Source organism: Ammospiza caudacuta, chromosome 5, assembly GCF_027887145.1.
Source record: "Ammospiza caudacuta isolate bAmmCau1 chromosome 5, bAmmCau1.pri, whole genome shotgun sequence".
Classification (NCBI taxonomy): domain Eukaryota; kingdom Metazoa; phylum Chordata; class Aves; order Passeriformes; family Passerellidae; genus Ammospiza; species Ammospiza caudacuta.
Window position 1 is genome coordinate 40,738,705 of NC_080597.1, and position 18,828 is coordinate 40,757,532.

Genomic DNA, 18,828 nt, shown 5'->3' on the forward strand with positions numbered 1-18,828 from the left:
ATAATTTTAAGAGCTAATGCTCTTATGTTTGAGTATGTTTTCACTAATGTAGCAAACTGCAAATAAATTTGTGCAGTCTCCTGTTCAAAAGACAGAAAGTGTTGCTTTTGACATTACATTAGCCTGGACTTTTAGCAAATGGCTGGCATGATCAGCTCTCTTTTTGGTATTGGCATTGATTTTCCAAGGGTAGATGCACTCTTGGATGTGCTATTTCATTGGTCAAGGGAGGTTAGGACTTTGAGGCTGGGGATTTGATGAGGGCATCTTATTTTTATAATGAAAAAGAAATTTAAGAAAGAATTTTAGTGAAGCTGAGGGTTTGAGTAATGTGGCCTTCTCTTAGAATAGACCAATAACAGGTTTTAAGAGGGCTTGGTTAGCCCTGGTTCAAACAAAATCTGTAGCAGAATTATCATAGGAAATTTCAGGGCTGGTAAAGAGACATCTTCAGACTGCTATTTTTTTTTTATATTTTAATGACACTACAGTTATGAAAGTTTACAGATTTTTCTTCTGAATTATTTCTTCTTATGCACCCACTTAGATGAATTTTGCTTTGAAAAGCAGTGTGTAACTAGCACAGTGCTGCCCCTGCACTTCTGCTGGGGTGCATGTGTTGCTGCTGGGGTTCCAGGGAAAAGAGTGGGTGCTGATTCTCCAACTCTTGTCTCTTCTCTCTCCCTCTACTACAGTACAGCCTTTTAGTGAAATGGCAGCTGGAAGCAGGGAGGAGGATTAGAGCTAATGTTGGCTCTTTGCTCCAGTTGAAGCATCATCACCAAAATTGCCTTTCTTTGTTGGTGATGTTACTGTGTGCCATAACTAACTTAACTATACTTGAAAATGCAGGGAGTGAAAATGGATTTTCCGTTTCCAATTTCTGCTTACAGTTTTGAGCTTCTGTAAATACAGCAGGTATGGAAATGAGGGTTGACTCCCTCTTCTCAGTGAGTCATGGCTGGGAAGGCAGGTTTTGAGCCTAGGAGAAAAGGATGTTGATATGCTGTCTTGATTTTTGTCAATGCAAAATTCTCACTAAAATAGAGTGAGACCTCTGAAGCAGTCGGGCAGCTATGTTCTGTACCTGAGCTGCTGAACCGGGCTGGTGAGGGGGAGCAGTTGGCTGTCAGGAGGGAATGAGTTTACCTTTCCTATCTTTACCTTCACTGAAAGCTAAGAATTTAAATAAACTACGAACAACTCATCAGCAAAGCAGCTTTGGAAAAGCAGAATTTGTATTTGCACTGAGACAAAGTGCATACCCAGGAAGTTCTGCAGGGTTTGTGAAACCTTTCTGTCCCAAGTCAGTTGTTGAGGAGGCTGAGCATGTAACTTATACTTGAATCTATCTGCCACGTTTACATTTCTGATTGTCTTCTGTAAATTGGTGCTATTTCTGTATTTAAAAAGCTGTATTTTTTATGTAAAGCTGCTTCCAGTTTGGTTTTTTTTTGCACTGCTAGTTTAATATAGATATTAATTTTATTGCTGTTTATAACTGTTCTTCAGTGATTAGATGCCCTGCTTTTCCTGCTCTCTAGCTATCTGTTTACCTGTCAGCATATGGCTTTACTCCAATCACACTGTTGGTTTGAATATTTTTTTATACTATCTGTTAGCAAAATATTAAACTTTTACAGAATAAAAAATGAACTTAAAACTGAGGCTCTGATTTCAGTATGGAAGAACTTCAAGGGCAATCTTGCAAAGAAATATTCCTGCACCACATGTCCAGGTGAGGAGTCTTCGTTGGCTGTGAGCACTGCAGGACTAGCAGAGGATAGATACTAGCTCACCCCAGTGGCTCCAGCCCCCAGCTATTGCCCACAGCATGGGCACGATTCTCACCCAGCTGCTGCAGGCACCAGGACCAGCGCGATGTCAATTGGCTCTTAAAGTCCTGGGGCAGGCCAGGGCGAGACTGGGTGACCCTGCCCATCACCCTGCATGCGAGGTGATGCTCAGCTGGCCGCCACGGGAGCGCCCCCAGCCCTGCCCGGAGCCGCGCTGGAGCCCTGTGTGCCTGCAGCCGTGCCTCGGTCCTGCTCTCCACAGGAGGGCAGCAGTGCCTGCCCGGCTGCGGCCGCAGACGCCGAGCCGCTGGCGCTTGCTTTGCCTCCTTAGAGCCACCGGCTGCCTGGAAAGAGCGAGTGGACAACAGCCACAGACCTGTGGCTTCCCTTCCCTTTCTCCTGCCCTTGCCTAACGACACACAGAAGACACAGCATGACCAAAACAGAGCTTGCTCCCATTAAAATCAATGGCAGGTTCACTATTGATGTCAGCAAGCCCAGTATTGCAGCCTTACCCTTCCTGGGATTAGAGAGGTGTGAGTTAATGCCCCATGTCACCAACAACAGCTTTAAAATGACTGAGTTGCAAAAGGGTGAGATGCTCAAAAATAATTTCTAAAAGGAAAACTCAGCAGCTCGCTCAGTGTTGTTTTAGGATTTTTTTCTATCCTGCTACTCAAACAATAATACCTTTCCCTTTCGATTGATCCAGAAAAAATAGAAGTTTAGTAAGATTAAATACATTATGAGAATCACTAACAAGCCCTAACCCTGCTCTAGCTGCACTGATGGGACCATGGCCATCATTTCCTTGAGGTGGAGCAGGGCTGTATCCTCCAACAGTTCTTGTCCTCACTGGTGCATTTGGAACTCCCTTTTTTGAAGTAAGAAGTAGTTAGGGGGGTACATCAAACTCCATCTGATTCAGTTCTTGCCATGAAAAAGGGAAATTAACATTGTGGGTTAATATCTTACTCCTTCCCAGCCTGGGCTGGGCAGCCCAGAGCCGGCTGGGAGAGAGCCCCTGGTGCTGGCAGGTGCTGAGCACTGCCAGCAAACCCAGCCAGAGGCAAGCAAAAGCAAAGCCTCCAATGGGCAGCTAAGCAAAGCCTCCTCCCACCATGGCCAGGGAAGCAGATCTTCACCACCTGTCTTGGTCAACAAGAAGGGTTTCCTTAGAGGGGCTTGGGTCATGGCAATGCTTTCTCCTTCCAGCCCAGGGTTCCTGAGCAAGGCTCCATGCTTTGATTAAAAATTTAAAATTTAATAGCTTGGGATGTAAAGGAGTGAAAAGAAGGGCTGCGCACACACAACTGAGGCAAATTCAAGCCATGCTGTGATCATCTGAGACGATCCATGCGTGCAGGAAGCATTAGTGCCCAGATTCTTTCCAGATTCATTTATTGCAGCAGAAATGCGATGAGAATTTAGGATGTTTTTTCAAGCACTTTCTCCAAGGATTCCTAGAGCAATGAAATAAATTCTAATCATGTCAGTCAACGCCGGCTTAAGTTTTGAGAGCACAAAGCCTTCCCCCATTCCCCTTGCAGGCCATGGTAAGTTTGTTTGTGGGTGGCAAAAGGCTGCATTGCTTGTTCACAAAATGTTGGGACCTCTAAGTCTGCTATCACCAGACCTCCTAGGAGACAAAACCTTCTGCCTCAGCTGGAGCACCTCCATTTTACTGCATTTTCCAAATAAATAAATTCTCATTATGGCCCCAAATGCCGGATGCCAGGCTTTTATGCCTTTCCCCTGCCTCTGGCTGGGTATTTCTCACCTTGGATGTGACAACAGTGTAATTTCATAGATGATATACCAAATCTGGGTGGGAGGGGAGCATGAAGCTTGTTTTTTTCCAACAGCTGCTTTCTCGTTTCAACACTGACAGCTGTGAACCAGCAGTTTACACTCCCATCCCCCAGCATGGTGTGATTGCAAAGGCAATGTAGTGAGACCAAACAAACCACCAATATATGTAAAATACTGCATCTTGGTAAGTACCTGTAGCAGCAGCTGAAATGGGCCAAGTTGGACCAGGCTTAATCATTTGGGAAGAAAAGGGAGACTTTTTAAGCCTAGAAAATAAGAAATAAAAATCCCACAATAAATTGTCCAGAAGGAAACATGTCCCTTATTTGGGCAGCCAATTCTTCAACACTAAAGAAAAAGCTTTGTCTCTCCGTAGTCTCTGGATCTCACTGATAACCAACCAGCATGTAATTTAATCACCCTGCACCCCTTCAAAATCTTGATTAAGTGCTAATGATTGGTTCTGTGCCTGAAAGGCACCAGTAATTAAATGAACATGAGGTAGAAGATGTTAGGGAAGAGTTGACTGGAGCTCTGCTCTGAGAATTGCTCCAATGACAAAATCCCCCACTTGGCAGCTCATGTCCATTAGGGTTTTTTTCCTTATTGTACTGAACCTCGGATGTTTAGAAGATGATGGTTAAAAATTGTCTCTACAGACACTAGGCCTGAGTGGCAAACACTCAAACACTCGTGTTCTTCTCTGCCTTTATAGTAACACAATGCCAGTGATTTCACTGGACTCACTCTTGGTCTACCTTGGCCTGAAGGGGAGAAGGGTCAGTCTTCTGGTTCTGGAGTTCTTAATTCTACCCATTATCTACTGCACATCACTGAGCAAAGCAGCCTTTGACTTCTCTAAATCCAGAGAAACAGCAACCAGGAATATCACCTGGACTCACAAGAGCTGGGGATCTAGCTTCTGGATGTGGAGGAAAATGGAAAGGGTGCAGGGAGCAGCCCTGTTGAGCAGGTCACTATACTCACTGATTTGAAAATAATTTTAAAAATAATTTGGGGATTTTCTGCTCAGCCTTGCTTGGATCTTCCTGTTATTTGGACATGTAAGAGTCTGATAGCTTGGGACAGCATCAAAACCTGCCCTTGTGCTCCTGCAGTACAAGCCTGATGGTCTTGGTGTGACCTTCCCTTGCTGTCTGATCATTGATTTTTAATGTAAGCTTCCACTCCATCATTGTGTAGCAGAAATCACATAGTTTGAAGCCCTTATGCATATAAGACATTTACAAGAACATTTCAAATGCATTAGAAAAAAAGAGTATTTTAAGAGGCTGAGAATGCAAAAGCTCTTCCCAGCATACACAATTAAAGAGGAAGAGATGTTTCAGGGAATATATTTTGGTATAATCAGATAACTGTGCAATGCCCTGCCAGAGCAGCTAGAGCTGAGCTCCAGGAGCCTCTGCAGGGGATAAAAGGATTCACTTAGGCACCAGCCTCCCTCCTGCCCTGCCAAGAGTCTCTCTGGACATCTCTTCAAGTTAAGGCAAGCTGCAAAGTCCTGCACAACCCGAGCAAATTGTTATCTCTGGGAAAAAACAGCAGACAGGAAGAAAGTACCAGACCACCAGCTTTTTCCTAGCAAAGTCTTTGCCATTTGTTATTTTTTGAAGATGTTTGTAAACCTTCCCTTGGCTTTCTCAAGACACGAGCTTAATTAGAGAGAGCAAAATTAATCTCAAAGGTTCATAAAACTTTTAAGTCTGTTGAAACTCAGAAAATCTTGGTCTGAATTATGATTTTGCACAGAAAAATGTTATTTTTGTAATTCTATGCAAAATTGGGTCATGCTTATTTGCTCTGTTTCATTTACAAGGAGGGATTCTGCTTGGCCAATATTAAAAGAAAAATGAGATGCAAAGGCAAGTAGCAAAAATCCCTCCCTGAAATATCTCCCCATGCAGGGCTGTGAGGCACCAACAAGGTCTGAGACATGACACTGACCTGGATCCTTCTCCTTCAGGAAAAACTTGTGGCAGGGCACAACTGCTCCCCAGGGAAGGACAGCTGGGAGCCAAGGGTGGGAGCAAGGCTGGGCAGGCAGCAGCCTCAGCAGCCAGGGTTTGAATGCCTGTGAGGGTCTGATTTGGGCCCAGACACAGCAGCCATGGCCAGAAGCAGCCCAGCCATGGCCCAGCCCAGCCATGGCCCAGCCCAGCCATGGCCCAGCCCATCAATGGCCCAGCCCATCAATAGCCCAGCCCATCAATGGCCCAGCCCATCAATGGCCCAGCCCATCAATGGCCCAGCCCATCAATGGCCCAGCCCAGCCATGGCCCAGCCCATCAATGGCCCAGCCCATCAATGGCCCAGCCCATCAATGGCCCAGCCCATCCATGGCCCAGCCCATCCATGGCCCAGCCCATCAATGGCCCAGCCCATCCATGGCCCAGCCCATCCATGGCCCAGCCCATCAATGGCCCAGCCCATCAATAGCCCAGCCCATCAATGGCCCAGCCCATCAATGGCCCAGCCCAGCCATGGCCCAGCCCAGCCATGGCCCAGCCCATCAATAGCCCAGCCCAGCCATGGCCCAGCCCAGCCATGGCCCAGCCCATCAATAGCCCAGCCCATCAATAGCCCAGCCCATCAATGGCCCAGCCCAGCCATGGCCCAGCCCAGCCATGGCCCAGCCCATCCATGGCCCAGCCCAGCCATGGCCCAGCCCAGCCATGGCCCAGCCCATCCATGGCCCAGCTCATCAATGGCCCAGCCCAGCCATGGCCCAGCCCATCAATGGCCCAGCCCAGCCATGGCCCAGCCCAGCCATGGCCCAGCCCAGCCATGGCCCAGCCCATCAATAGCCCAGCCCAGCCATGGCCCAGCCCATCAATGGCCCAGCCCAGCCATGGCCCAGCCCAGCAGTGGCCCCGCTCAGTAATGGCCCAGCTCAGTAATGGCCCAGCCCAGCAATGGCCCAGCTCAGCGACCAGGCTGCTCTGAGGCCGAGCCAGAGGCTGAGCCCAGGCACAGCTGCTGCCCAGCTGCCCTCCAGCCTGGGTGAGAGCAGGCATAAAGCTGAAAAGCAGCTGCTTTCAAGGGAAAGGAGGGGCAGTGTCTCACCTTTAGCTCTCTTCACCACAGCCCTTATCAGCAGAGGATCCCACCTCAGACTCAGCCAGCCAAGCTCCTCAACTTAGCCAATGACACGTCTGGACCAGGGATGTATCCAAAGCAATGACTTTAACATGTTGTTCAAGTTCAGGTGAATAATCAAAAGGCTAAAATTAACTTAATTCTGCAGAGCCACGTCCACACAGATGTAAAAGCTTGATCATATTTTCCAAAGGAAATTTGCTTCAGTTGTGTGAGAGTAGATTCCAAGATAGGGAGGAAGGTTAAAATGACTCTGTTTAATCCAATAGTGTGCTAATGAGACAAAATGATTAATTTCACCTCTGTAATGAGAAAGATTGTGTAAAGGCTTGAGTCAGCTTTAACACATCACCCTGTAAACTGACACCATGTTCACATATACCTACTGGCTTCTCTGGGCTCTAATTACTGGTGTTTCTCTGTTAAACCAGTGTAATTAAGAGGGAGAGAGACTGTTCTTGTCTTGGGCTCCTCCTTGGCCCAAGGGAGCCTGGCTGAGAAGATTAATCATAACCAAATGGGAGTAAAAAACTTCTCCCTTCAGCAGTACTTCAAACAGGACATTTGGATCAATGGCTAGCAGCATGAAGAGACAGATTAAATATCTTTCCAACCAGAGGATCAGTGGTCACTCTCTCTGTTGTGCTCACCAGGGCCAGTTGAACACAGCCATTTGTGGCATGAGGGCAGCAGCCACTGCTCAGTGAACAGTGACCCACCCTGGGGGCACAAGGGGAATTTTGCTCTACTACCCTGACTAAAGTTCTCCTCGAGCAAACAGAGTCAGAACATTTGCTACAACTGACAGATTTTTGTTCTTAGCAGCTTATCAGAAAGCCATATCATAAAAAGTTTGCATATCCCTCCAGCAGCCCAGCACTGCATCATCTACTTGCCACACTCAGTGTGCAAATACCTGCCTAACCACAACTGATGATACTCAAGCTCTTTTCTGAAGGGAATTAATATTTCTATGTTCTTCTTATCCTTTCAAGTTGTTTCCTGTCTGCTCACCTGCCATACAATTTGTTTACAGCAGCTTGAAATTGTATGTGAGAGGGGAAAAAACCCATTGAAAACACTTTGGAGGACAAGATGCTGAACTGAAACTGATTCTATGGAAGAGTAAGAATTAGAAAATAAATTCAAAACCTTTGTAGTAACAGCAGACAGGCAGTGACCTACAGCTGAACCAGAATAGAAGCTAGATAATTTCCATTTCAACCTAGGAAAATGTGAAACAACTGTGAGATGATCACAGGTTCAGAAACAATTCTGCAGAGCAAAAAATGTCAGCAAATCCAAGCAATTTGAGTATTGCACTGGGATATTTTCTCATGCCAGTTTTCTCATCCCCTGAAACTATTCACCTGGTCTCCTGTGTGATTGCATTAGCTGGCACAGCTCTGGTGTTCATCCAGCACAGCACAACAGCTGGAGACAGCACTGCCTCTGCCTGTGTGCATTAACCAAGGGTGAAACCCTTTGAGTCAAGCACCCTGCATTTCCAATTCCCACGGATTCCTGCTATATCACTGCATTCTGACATACTCTGATTGGTCCCATCACTCTCCATGCTGTAAACCAGATGCACATCCTAATTAAGTTCTGTAAAATAGGGAAGATGTTACAAGCTGAGGTAAATCCATATATGTGCTGCCTGGAAAGTGGCTCAATTGTTCAGGCACGACCCCCCTCACAAATCCATCTTGCTTCAGGGGGTAATTTTCTCTAGTACTGCCCCCTTTCATGGGAGTGGAGGAGTCAGGGATGTGCATTCACATCCTTTGAGAATGTAAGGGAATGTAACTGTATCACCTCTACAGGGACAGTCCTGCCTTTCCTGCCGCAAGTTGTCATTTAGAAATCAGCAGTTCGAATATACAGGAAATACAGAGAAGCTCCTGGAAGTGGGGAGAGGGAATTTACCTCACTGCAGCAGTTCTTGAGAAAAGCAATAATTTATCTAGTCCTGATAACAGTGGACTGTTCCACACCATACTGTCTCCAGAACACTTGTATGCCACATCATTGCTTTTTAAGGAATCAAATTAATCTGTGTCAGTCTGTTCTTGGGACCTTTTCTGCTATATTTTAATTCAGCCTGTGTTGCATTACAGTTGAACTTCTATAAATAAAGTGTAAAAAAATCTTTTTTCTCTTTTCTTTTCTTTTCTTTTCTTTTCTTTTCTTTTCTTTTCTTTTCTTTTCTTTTCTTTTCTTTTCTTTTCTTTTCTTTTCTTTTCTTTTCTTTTCTTTTCTTTTCTTTTCTTTTCTCTTTTCTTCATTTCCTATTTTATCAAGTCATTGATTCTGCTGGAATTGCAGAACAAAACTTTTGCTCATTCAGGTAAGTAATGAATTCTGTCAGCAGAAACACACAGATCAATTTGAATCCATAAATCACATTTGTGGTTAATGTTAGAGGAGTCAAATTTTTTATGCTTTCTCTCAAGATAGTAAAAGTTATACCATGAGTAAAACATCCATATATATTTATATATAAAACATTGAAGGTATTATTTAAACTCTCAGTTTAGTGGATTCAGCATTCAGCCTTACCACAATCACCTCCTATTTTTACCAATGTGTAATTCAACTGTGCAGTTTTGGTTTGTTGTTTGGGAGCAGATTTTTTCAATTAATCTCCTGTTGCATAGTGATCCAGTTCCAGGGAATTTTAGGGATGAATAAGTCACTTCTATAGCACATCGGTCATGCTGTAACATAGATTTAAAAAATTCTGCTTGGGACCTGGATTAAATATCACTGGAAACACGTACACATCAGAATTCATATTATGACATACTACAAGGAGAGTGTTTTTTGCACAAACAACAAGGCTATCAAAGGAGGTTGTTTGATGTCTGCTTCCTAAGTCTTTCCATTTTGTGAGGCTTGTGGGACTGATTTCTCTGAGCACAGGACAATGGATGTAGCTGGAGATGTGGACAAAATTAATGCCTAAGAGAAATATCTTGGCAGCATGCTAACTAGGCCAAGGTGTCTCATTGCAAGACATTTTTTAATGCCTGCAGTAAGGTCATATCACATAAGATTGTTATCTCACTGCATTTATCTCAATTAAGTTCTGTCCTATCAACACTTGTCCCTGGAGCAGTGTGCCAAAATGTTCATAGCTTCTGATTTCATGCCATTGAAATGCACATCTGGAATGGGAGCTGTACACACTGAAAACATTTCAATTTATATGAAACCAAGCAATGTTTCTACTTAGCAACAAATGGCTGTGAGTGCTTCACCACCATGCCCAAACCACAGTCTGCTGTGGCCAGGAAAATCACATACCAAGCATGATGTATTTGAAGATCTGAAAAAAGTGCTGTATGGGTATTCTAGCTAACATAGATAGGTGGAGTCTACTACCCTTTAAAAGTACTGTTTGATATTTTTTCAGAAAGGTAAGAATGAGGAGATGGAAGTGGAATAGTCTCCAAGAGCTCCTAACAGCCCAGCTAGCAGTGCTCCTCATCATCTATTCAACACCATTTTGTCACAGCTCTTAGTGCACTTCCAGCTGGTTCCTCTTCCAATCACCTTCTCCAGGTAGAGAATTACAAAGGTTTATTTTGGCCCTAAGAAGCTTACAATCTCCACAAGGTCATAGACACAGATGCATCTCAATAATGGGGATCTCAGAGGACGAGCAAGTGGGAGCATCCTTCGCTACACAAGTGCTGATATGTTCAAGTTCTGCCAAGCTTTGTCCACATGAACAGCTTGCTGATTTCTAAGTAAATAACAACTGTGAGGTTGAATAAGAAGCTTTCTTAACTCCACTTTAACCACCCCAAATCCCCAGCACCGGCAAAACTACAGGCACTCCGTTTTGTACCACTAAAGCCCTCACCAAGTGACCTCAAATTGATGACAGCCTTCAATAATGAAATCTGTTATGCTGCACACAAGACCCAAATATGCTCATAACACAAATATACTTTAACCAAAATGTTGTTTGGGGGTTTCTTGGGTTTTTTTTTTTTTTTTTTTTGCATGTATATGTGACATATGGTCCTGCATAGGAGGGGTTTAGAAGAATCCTGAGCAAGTCAGTGCTTTAGTCTGGGGTCCTGACAAGCACTGGCAATGTCTCCTGCTGGAATTAATGCACAAGCTGCTCCTAGAAATGCAGCATTGCTGACAATAGCTCAGTTGCAAGAATAAAACTGGCCTCTGGGTCCAGCCAGCTTGCCAGTGCCTGCCCTCATTTTCCCTCTTTGTAGCCAGGTACATACATTTCCTCAGGGTATGTGCAAAGCATAACCTGTGCACTGGGCAGTTATTCTGTCAGATAGGAATTTCAAACAACAGTTAAGGTGTATAACTGCTGCCTCTTTATGTAAAGATAATAGCTACTAACCTGACACTCTTTGGTCTCAGATGATGTCAGACACTGGCTGTGCCAAGGATCAAATGATGCTGCTGCCTCCAGGGACCATCTCTATCATGTAAAGCTCCCTACTCTTTTCCCCAGCATTACAAAGTGATCATATTGCAAAAAGCAGTGAGTGATTTCAGCTTTCCTTAGTAAGCAAGAAATTAAATCTATGCATGATATAAACAGAGTGGGGTTTTCCAGTTTCTAAACAGTTTAAATAACACAGATGATACTATCTTGGCATCTCCTTTAGTTTTTCTTATGTTTATTGCTCTTCTACCCAGGTAGGAGTTTTCACAAGCAGCCATAAATTCTATGAGACTGGAAATATCTCAACAGCAGAGGAGCACAGACAATAATTTCTTTTTCTGCTCATGGTTTCCATCTTGGAGAGAGAAATGTCATTCCTCACATTTTTCTGCCTTTTTTTTTTTTTATTTTCTGAAAAACATTTTTAAAAAGACTTCAGCTTTTGAGAATTTTTAGAAAGTCTTTTCCTTGACAGCCCTTGGCATTTTTTCCATAAAGTTATCAGTCTTCACATGACAGAACAGTTTCCATGTGAGTAACATCATGCTTCAAAACTGGAGCATCATTCCATGACTGCTCCATGGCTGATACCTCCTGAACATGTAAGGCTCTGCTGGGAGCTAGACTGTCCATTCAAATACCTGCACTTAAAGAGCTGTTGGTTTGAGTGAGGAAGTGAAAACATTATAGAGGGGACATTAGAAAAAATCCACCTTCTTCTCCTCTGGGAAAACAAGTCAATTTATTAAAAGGAGTGAATAAAACACACTGAAGAGTGAATGAATATCATCAATGGATGTTAGAAGGCGTAAATGCACACTCATAACAGAGATGGTGGTGGTTTAGGCAGCTTTGCTCTTTCCTTTTAGTCACTTATCAGTAGCCAATAAATCCATCATCTAATACTGTATTTTTGTAAATTTATTTTAGCTAGTTCTATCTTGGTTGGACAAACTGTCCTTTTCCAGGCAATACCTTACATCCTTTATGAATAGAAAGACAGAACTCTCTACCTCCTCTAGTCAGCTGCATTTATTGCTTTCATAAAAAGCATGCTGGGATCCTGTGCTGAACCCATATGCACATATGAAAACATAATTCCTTCCCTGAAAATTTAACTCCGGTTAAAGTATGCTCAGAGCATCACCAACAACATCCCACAGTTAAGGATGCACCAAAATACCCATGCTCTCTTCCCATCACCAGACCAGCTGCAAGTAAATTATCACAGAAAGCACTTACAGGGCCACAAGTGATTTAATAAAGCCATCAGTCAGGATAATATAAGGAGCATGCACATAACTCCACTTTCTTTGAATCTGATTGGCACTTCACATATCCTTTACTTTAGCTCTTCAAAAATAACCCACATTCCACCAGTCTGGACCTGGTGAACATAAAAAAGAAATGTTCTGTAGAGTTTTTAGGAGTTCCCAGCTCATAAAGGAATATGAAGTCCACCCCATACATTGGAGTGGACTTCAGAAAGACTGAAATTGTAGAGGCATTGGTGTGTTGATGCAAAAATCAATTTGCTTTAACCTGGCTTTAATAATAATTGTCCTGCCACAAAAGTGTTGTTTAGATGGCTTTACATTTAGAAATGTACATTTCTGCAGCAGGAGACACTCTCATTTTGACAAAGATGTCTGTTTTAGTTAAATGGATTTAAAACAATTATTTGGTGACACTGACAATACGCTTTGGAAACTCTTTTGTTTTAAAGCTAAAGTTACTCTCTCATTTTCTCTCAGTTAAAGTCCTTTATTTTACCTAAGCACACATGAATGTTTTCCCTCTTAATCAGGAGCAGAGGCTAACCATGGAACCCTGCCAGGCTGAGGCCCACAGGGAGCACATGCAGTTCATGCCACCACACGAGTGGGGTGAGCTCTTCAGGGCTGGGTACAGGGGCATTTCTGAGCAGAGACACCACTCCCTCCTGACCCACTGGACCTGGGGAAAAGGAACAGCTGAAGGAGGCTTGTGGAACAAAGAATAGTTGAAGAAGGCTTGTGGAACAAAATCACTTTAAAATATCCCTGCTGCAAAGTTAAGAGGAGAACCCAGTGCCTGTAATGCATAGGCCAGGACGGGGTCCCATAGCACCCAGGCTTTTCCTCCAGGCAGCCCCTGGGTGGGCCATGATGGTTCCTTGGACACTGCCAGCTCCCTCCCCTGAGCCCATCACCCCAGCACTCTGAAGCAGATGTTCATGGGGTGATATCTGTCCCACACCGGCCACAGGGCCTGGCAAGCGACGCCTGGTGCACAGCACTTGGAGAGGGCTTGTGTCTCTGGAGGTGCTGAATCTCAGCCTCTGCCCTTGAGATCTCCCCCATACTTGGCTGAAGGGCATTGTCCAGCTGACAGCTCCCCTGAGGAAGGTGGAGCATGCCCTGCGCCCTTCCAGCATGGAAGGGTGGCCAACATCCCCTCCCCAAGGCACTTCTTAAGCTACTAAGCACATCTTTGCATTCATATGAAATCTAATGTGATTTAGAGACCTAGAATGTAAATTTTTCTTGTATTCCTAAGCCCTAGGAAAAAGCAGCATCACAGAAACTCAGCTGAGTGTGGGCCCCAGAGTTTCCGATATGCTCCTCAAAGGCAAGTGGCCCTTGCCTTATTGTGATGTCCAATAGAAGAAGAATGGGAATAAAACTTCTCACTTCATCTTTAAAAAATTCAGTCTAATCAGATTTGGCAAGAAATTTATTTACTTTCAATAGTCTAAAGAACACAGTGACAGGGCAAACTTAACTGTATGGTTTGTGTGTATAGTCCTCTATCTTCACTTGTCTCAGTTTCTTTTAAAGCTTAACCTTCAGGCTGAGTGACCTGGTTAATCCTTAGCCTGAGCCTAAGCACAGCATTATCATAATGTTTCTCAGCTTCCCAAGAACACCTCAACCCAGGTTTAGCCAATGTATTCCCTCCCAGGAAAACACATGAGTTCAGTTGTTCCAGAACACAAAACATTTCTTTCTACAAATTTTTAGCCTGTGTTACATTAGCAATTGAACTTCTCCTCAGCAACAAAACCATAATAAATGTTCAGTTTCCATTGCACAAAGGGAAAATCAGAGTACAGTCTGCTTTGCTTCCTTTGCCTGTGAACTAATGAACACAGACCATAAATGACTGTCTGCAAGACATAGTTATCTGTCCCTGCAAAAGGACCATACACTGCAGGAGAAAATGAGATTTAAAGAAAGAGAGAAGCTGGAGGGTTATTAATTACAGGAAAGGAAACTCATTTAGGAGCCTAACGTGGTCATTATGTAACTAAGCTCTGTTCAAGACCATTCAGATGATAAAGCAGTATAAACTCAGAATCAGCTAATGACTTGCTTGAAATGTCTTAAAAGCTAGAGGGTATTTTAGCATATGCCTTGACCAAACCTTGATCAAGGTGACTGATATTATTAACTGATTATTTTAAAATGTGGTTTGTACACACAAAGAGTGCTTTCCTTTCCCCAGAATTGAAAATGGCTCTTACCTTGCTCAGAAGGTTTGTCTTTAGAGGGCATACCTGAATTTTCCTAAGTCTTGTTCTTTTGGGTGCACATCTCCTTCAATCCAACAGGTCCAACAGGGGAGACCAGCCTGTTTCACTCCTCCAGCAACAGGAGTGAGTCTCAGCTAGTTCTGCTTCTGAATCTGCTCTTCCAGAAAGAAGCCACCTTTTAAGAGTCAACTAGCCAGAGTGGCCAGCTCAGACCTGAACCATAACCCACATTATCCCCCAGCTACCTCAGCAATCTAATATTCTTCTCTGTCCCACGGGGTGGATGTATGTCAGGCTGTCCATCTTCTGCTAGATGGCAGCAAAGTCAAAAAACCTGTGGCTTCTCTGTATTTGTTTTGTCATCAGTGAATGGTGCTCATGGTTTTCATGATCTCCTTTCTTTCCTGTTAACCCTTACTGGTAAAGGAAAGTAGCCCCATCCACTTTTTCATGGCCCATTTTGTGTCATTCCATACACACAGTTGTTGTGCCCTATAGCTCCATGAATGTCTCCCTTCGTGGTGGAAATGAACACATTAGTCTCTAATATAAAGGAACAGAAGAACACAGGGAAATGGAGGCATCATTGTAACTGTATGCTTATCAACATGGAAACAATGTCAAACTACTAGTTTTTAGCCCCTCTATATTTCCATGCTGTTTTCCAGTGTTGTTCCTTTTTTGCAAAAAAAAACCCTTAAAAATAAGTTAACATCCAATTTGGGACAAAGTCTAATTTAACTTTAATCTGTGGAAATCTAATATTCAGCAACTTATACTATTTTTAGTCTGATTTTATGAAAATGCATATTTTTTCAATAGTTCTGATCAAGATTTCTATGGTTTCACTGTGCTAGAGAGATCTCCTGTCACATATTAAACTACAGTCTAAGTGTAAATATATCAGTTTAGTAAATTCATCTGAAAGTTCAGAAAAGACACAACAATGCCATTGTGTCCCAGGGATTTGGCATTAAATAAATTTATGAATTTCAAACTTCTTTCATTTTAATGGCATCCCCTGGTTCAGATATGATTCTGCTGTTTGCCTGGGAAATGAAGTGCTATGGTTTAGATGAATGAAGGAATGATTGAAACCAAATCACCCTGTATTTGTTTGGAGTGCCAAATCACACCAGTGCATTCAGAAGGTTTTCATCTCTAGTGTACAATTTTTGCAAAAATGATTATAATTTGTTCCTTAATTGCTATAAAAGACTGGGCACTCATAGGCAGTGTATAGCCAGTGACCATGCAGATTTATAATGGCATTTAGCAGAAGATAACAGCTGTGTGCAAACACCAATGTGAAAGGTGCATTTACTATGGACATGCACTGCAGGCCCCAGCTGGCAGTGGGATGCAGAGGGTATAATGCCCTCTTGATCTCAAAACTTCAGCATTGTTAAAGTAATAACAGTATTTATTTATGTCTTCAAAGCACTTTGTAAGCAGTAACTAATGAATCTTCACTACATATCTGTGAGGAAGACATTTTGTAGATGAGCTTATGCACAAAGAGATGCAATGATTTATCCAATGTCACTACACAGTCAACGTTAATGGGACTAGTACACAGTGTTCATTGGACCCCATTCACATTGGGAACAGGGTCTTAAATATTTCATTGAAATTACATTGCACACCATTCTCATCCAGAGCAGGACACTACTGCAGCTGTGACACGTCCCATGCAGAAACAAAATGACCTTGAGTAGGGTCATCTCCTCTACCTCTTGTCAAATATACCTCTGTCTCCTTGGTTTATTCCCACAATATTGAATATAAAGAAAAAATTATTGTACAATGTAATTACCTACACACTCTTCCACATCTTGAATTATTTTTAATTAGTACTTTATATATAAAATAAGAGGATTGCTTGAGAAAAATTTCTTTTAAAGATTTGTCTAGGTTTTCATTTACCGTAGTTAACTAATGTCCTAATGCAGTTCTAGCTGAAGGAGTTGATAAAAACATTATAATTATATGCCTGCTCCTGGAATTCACAGTTGGAACCAGCTCCCTGTTTACAGGATGATAAATTACTGTGCCAAATTCACAGGGCCTGGCACCAAGGACAAATGCAATGCTGAGAGCCAAAGAGACGAGTGCTCTTAGCTTGCTGCAAACCACTCCTCACCACTCTGCCCTGCTCCTCAGGAGCATCTCCTCAACCCCTTCTTAAATTCTTAAAACAATTCCATTCAGAGACGTTGGTTACCTCAGCTCATGGGGACTGAATGGAGGAAGGGAGTTTCATGCGTTGCCCTACCAGCACATCTGAGCAAACAGGAGCTTTTGGCAGCCCAGAAGAAACAAAAAGGAGCAGGTAACACCCTCTTCCACTGCTGCATCTGTTTGCAGTGCATGCTTCCTTGCACACTGGGACCACACATCAATGTCACTTACACCTTCGGTCAGCAGACACAAGCGATGCTTCAGTCCCGCTCCTACTTCCATTCTATCATAGCATCACTTCCATTGCTCCTGTAATCCCTCCACAAAAGGACCAGATAATGAGGAGAAAGCCAGAAACAGTGTGGCATGTCAGAGCACCTCAGCCATAGCTGTCATTCACAGCATGAAAACATTTAATCCTAAAGGTTGGTACATCCCACCGCAACATTTTACTACAGCTTCAGCTCCTTGGGGATCAGAGCTTGGGAAGCAAAAGAAGGATGACATATGTGAATTTAACCTGCACCTCTTTTGTGACCTGCATACTTAACAGCACTGCTCAGCTTTTAACTTCCTTGTTCAGGATCTGCACCTCAGTATTGTCATTGAAACCTATCAGTGATATAGGTATCAGTGTCTGATCACTGATGTAGACATCTTTTTAATCTTAATTCACTCAGACCTGAAGAAAAAGGAGGATGTCTGTCCTATTTGATTCATCATTTCACTTTTTGAAAATTTTCCTTTCCTGTCTACAACGGAAACTGGTTTTGTCTCACTGTTTGTTTTTGTCTTGCTTTTGCTGTATGCTAGACTGTATCCTGCTTTCCTCCAATTGTAGCTAAGGTAGACAAAGCCTTAAAGAGAAAAATTAGTTTGAACACTGACAAAATCCTACAGGGATAAGTCTGAAACAAAGGAGATGTCTATATGCCTACCTGAAACATCTGTAAACCATAAGGTAGAGTAAGCCTTCCTTCTTTTTCCTTCCCAAACTATTCCAACCTGTTAACATTTTGGTGTTTTTCAACTACATCAGAAATAAACCAGGACATTTCTGCCAAAAATGCATGATTTTTTTGCTTCAGACAAAATAATTGTATGTCTTTCCATAGTAAAGCAATATTAGCTCACTTCTCACCAGAACAGACATCCTTTCTTTCCCTTAATTTCTGCATGTTCTGCCACAGGTGAATGGTTAGTAAAGGGTCAAAGTTGGATCAGTTTATTTATCCAAATAATCCTGCTAAGAACAGCAGGGAGCCCAAAGACTGGTAAGAAAAATAACCCACTTGTTGAAATATTTGGACCAAGTAAGAGAAAATGATTCCCATCTGCTTTTTATATATTCTTAAGGCAGAATGAATAACCAACGCAGGAAAATTATTTTCTGGCGTGTTTCAAAATTTAAAACTAAGAGGCAATTTTCAGACAGTAGGAAGAAAAAAGGTTTTTTGGAAATAAATACTTTACCAGGTTCCTGGTTTTTAATAGTAGGGCATGGAGATTCAGTGGGACAGAAACCATTGCGAAGTATAGGTTTGCTACACTTGGAAAAATGGACTTCTCTTTTTCAATGCAGCTTTTAAGCACCTGTTCTTATAGATACCACCAAGGTAGTAGATTTTGTCTCCTAAACTATGCTATTAATTACATTTAATAGCACTTCATCTCAGACATTACGGGCTGGGAATGAAGAGAATGCCTGGGAATGAAGAGAGCTGCCAGCCCTGGAGAAGAGAGAGCAAAGGGGAGAAGTTCCTTCAAAACAGGATCAGCCCCTGCTCTAATTGATTTTTTTTACCAGTTTCTGACCAATTCCATAAAATAAAATATTATTTCTTTTATATACATTTCAAGAAAAAATAATTGGAAAATGCCAGGAGAAGAAAACAACCGCCAAGGCACCTACCTGAACAACTACAGCATTGCAGACCCTGTTATAGTTTATAGAAACTGGGATTAGAAATACCACAGAG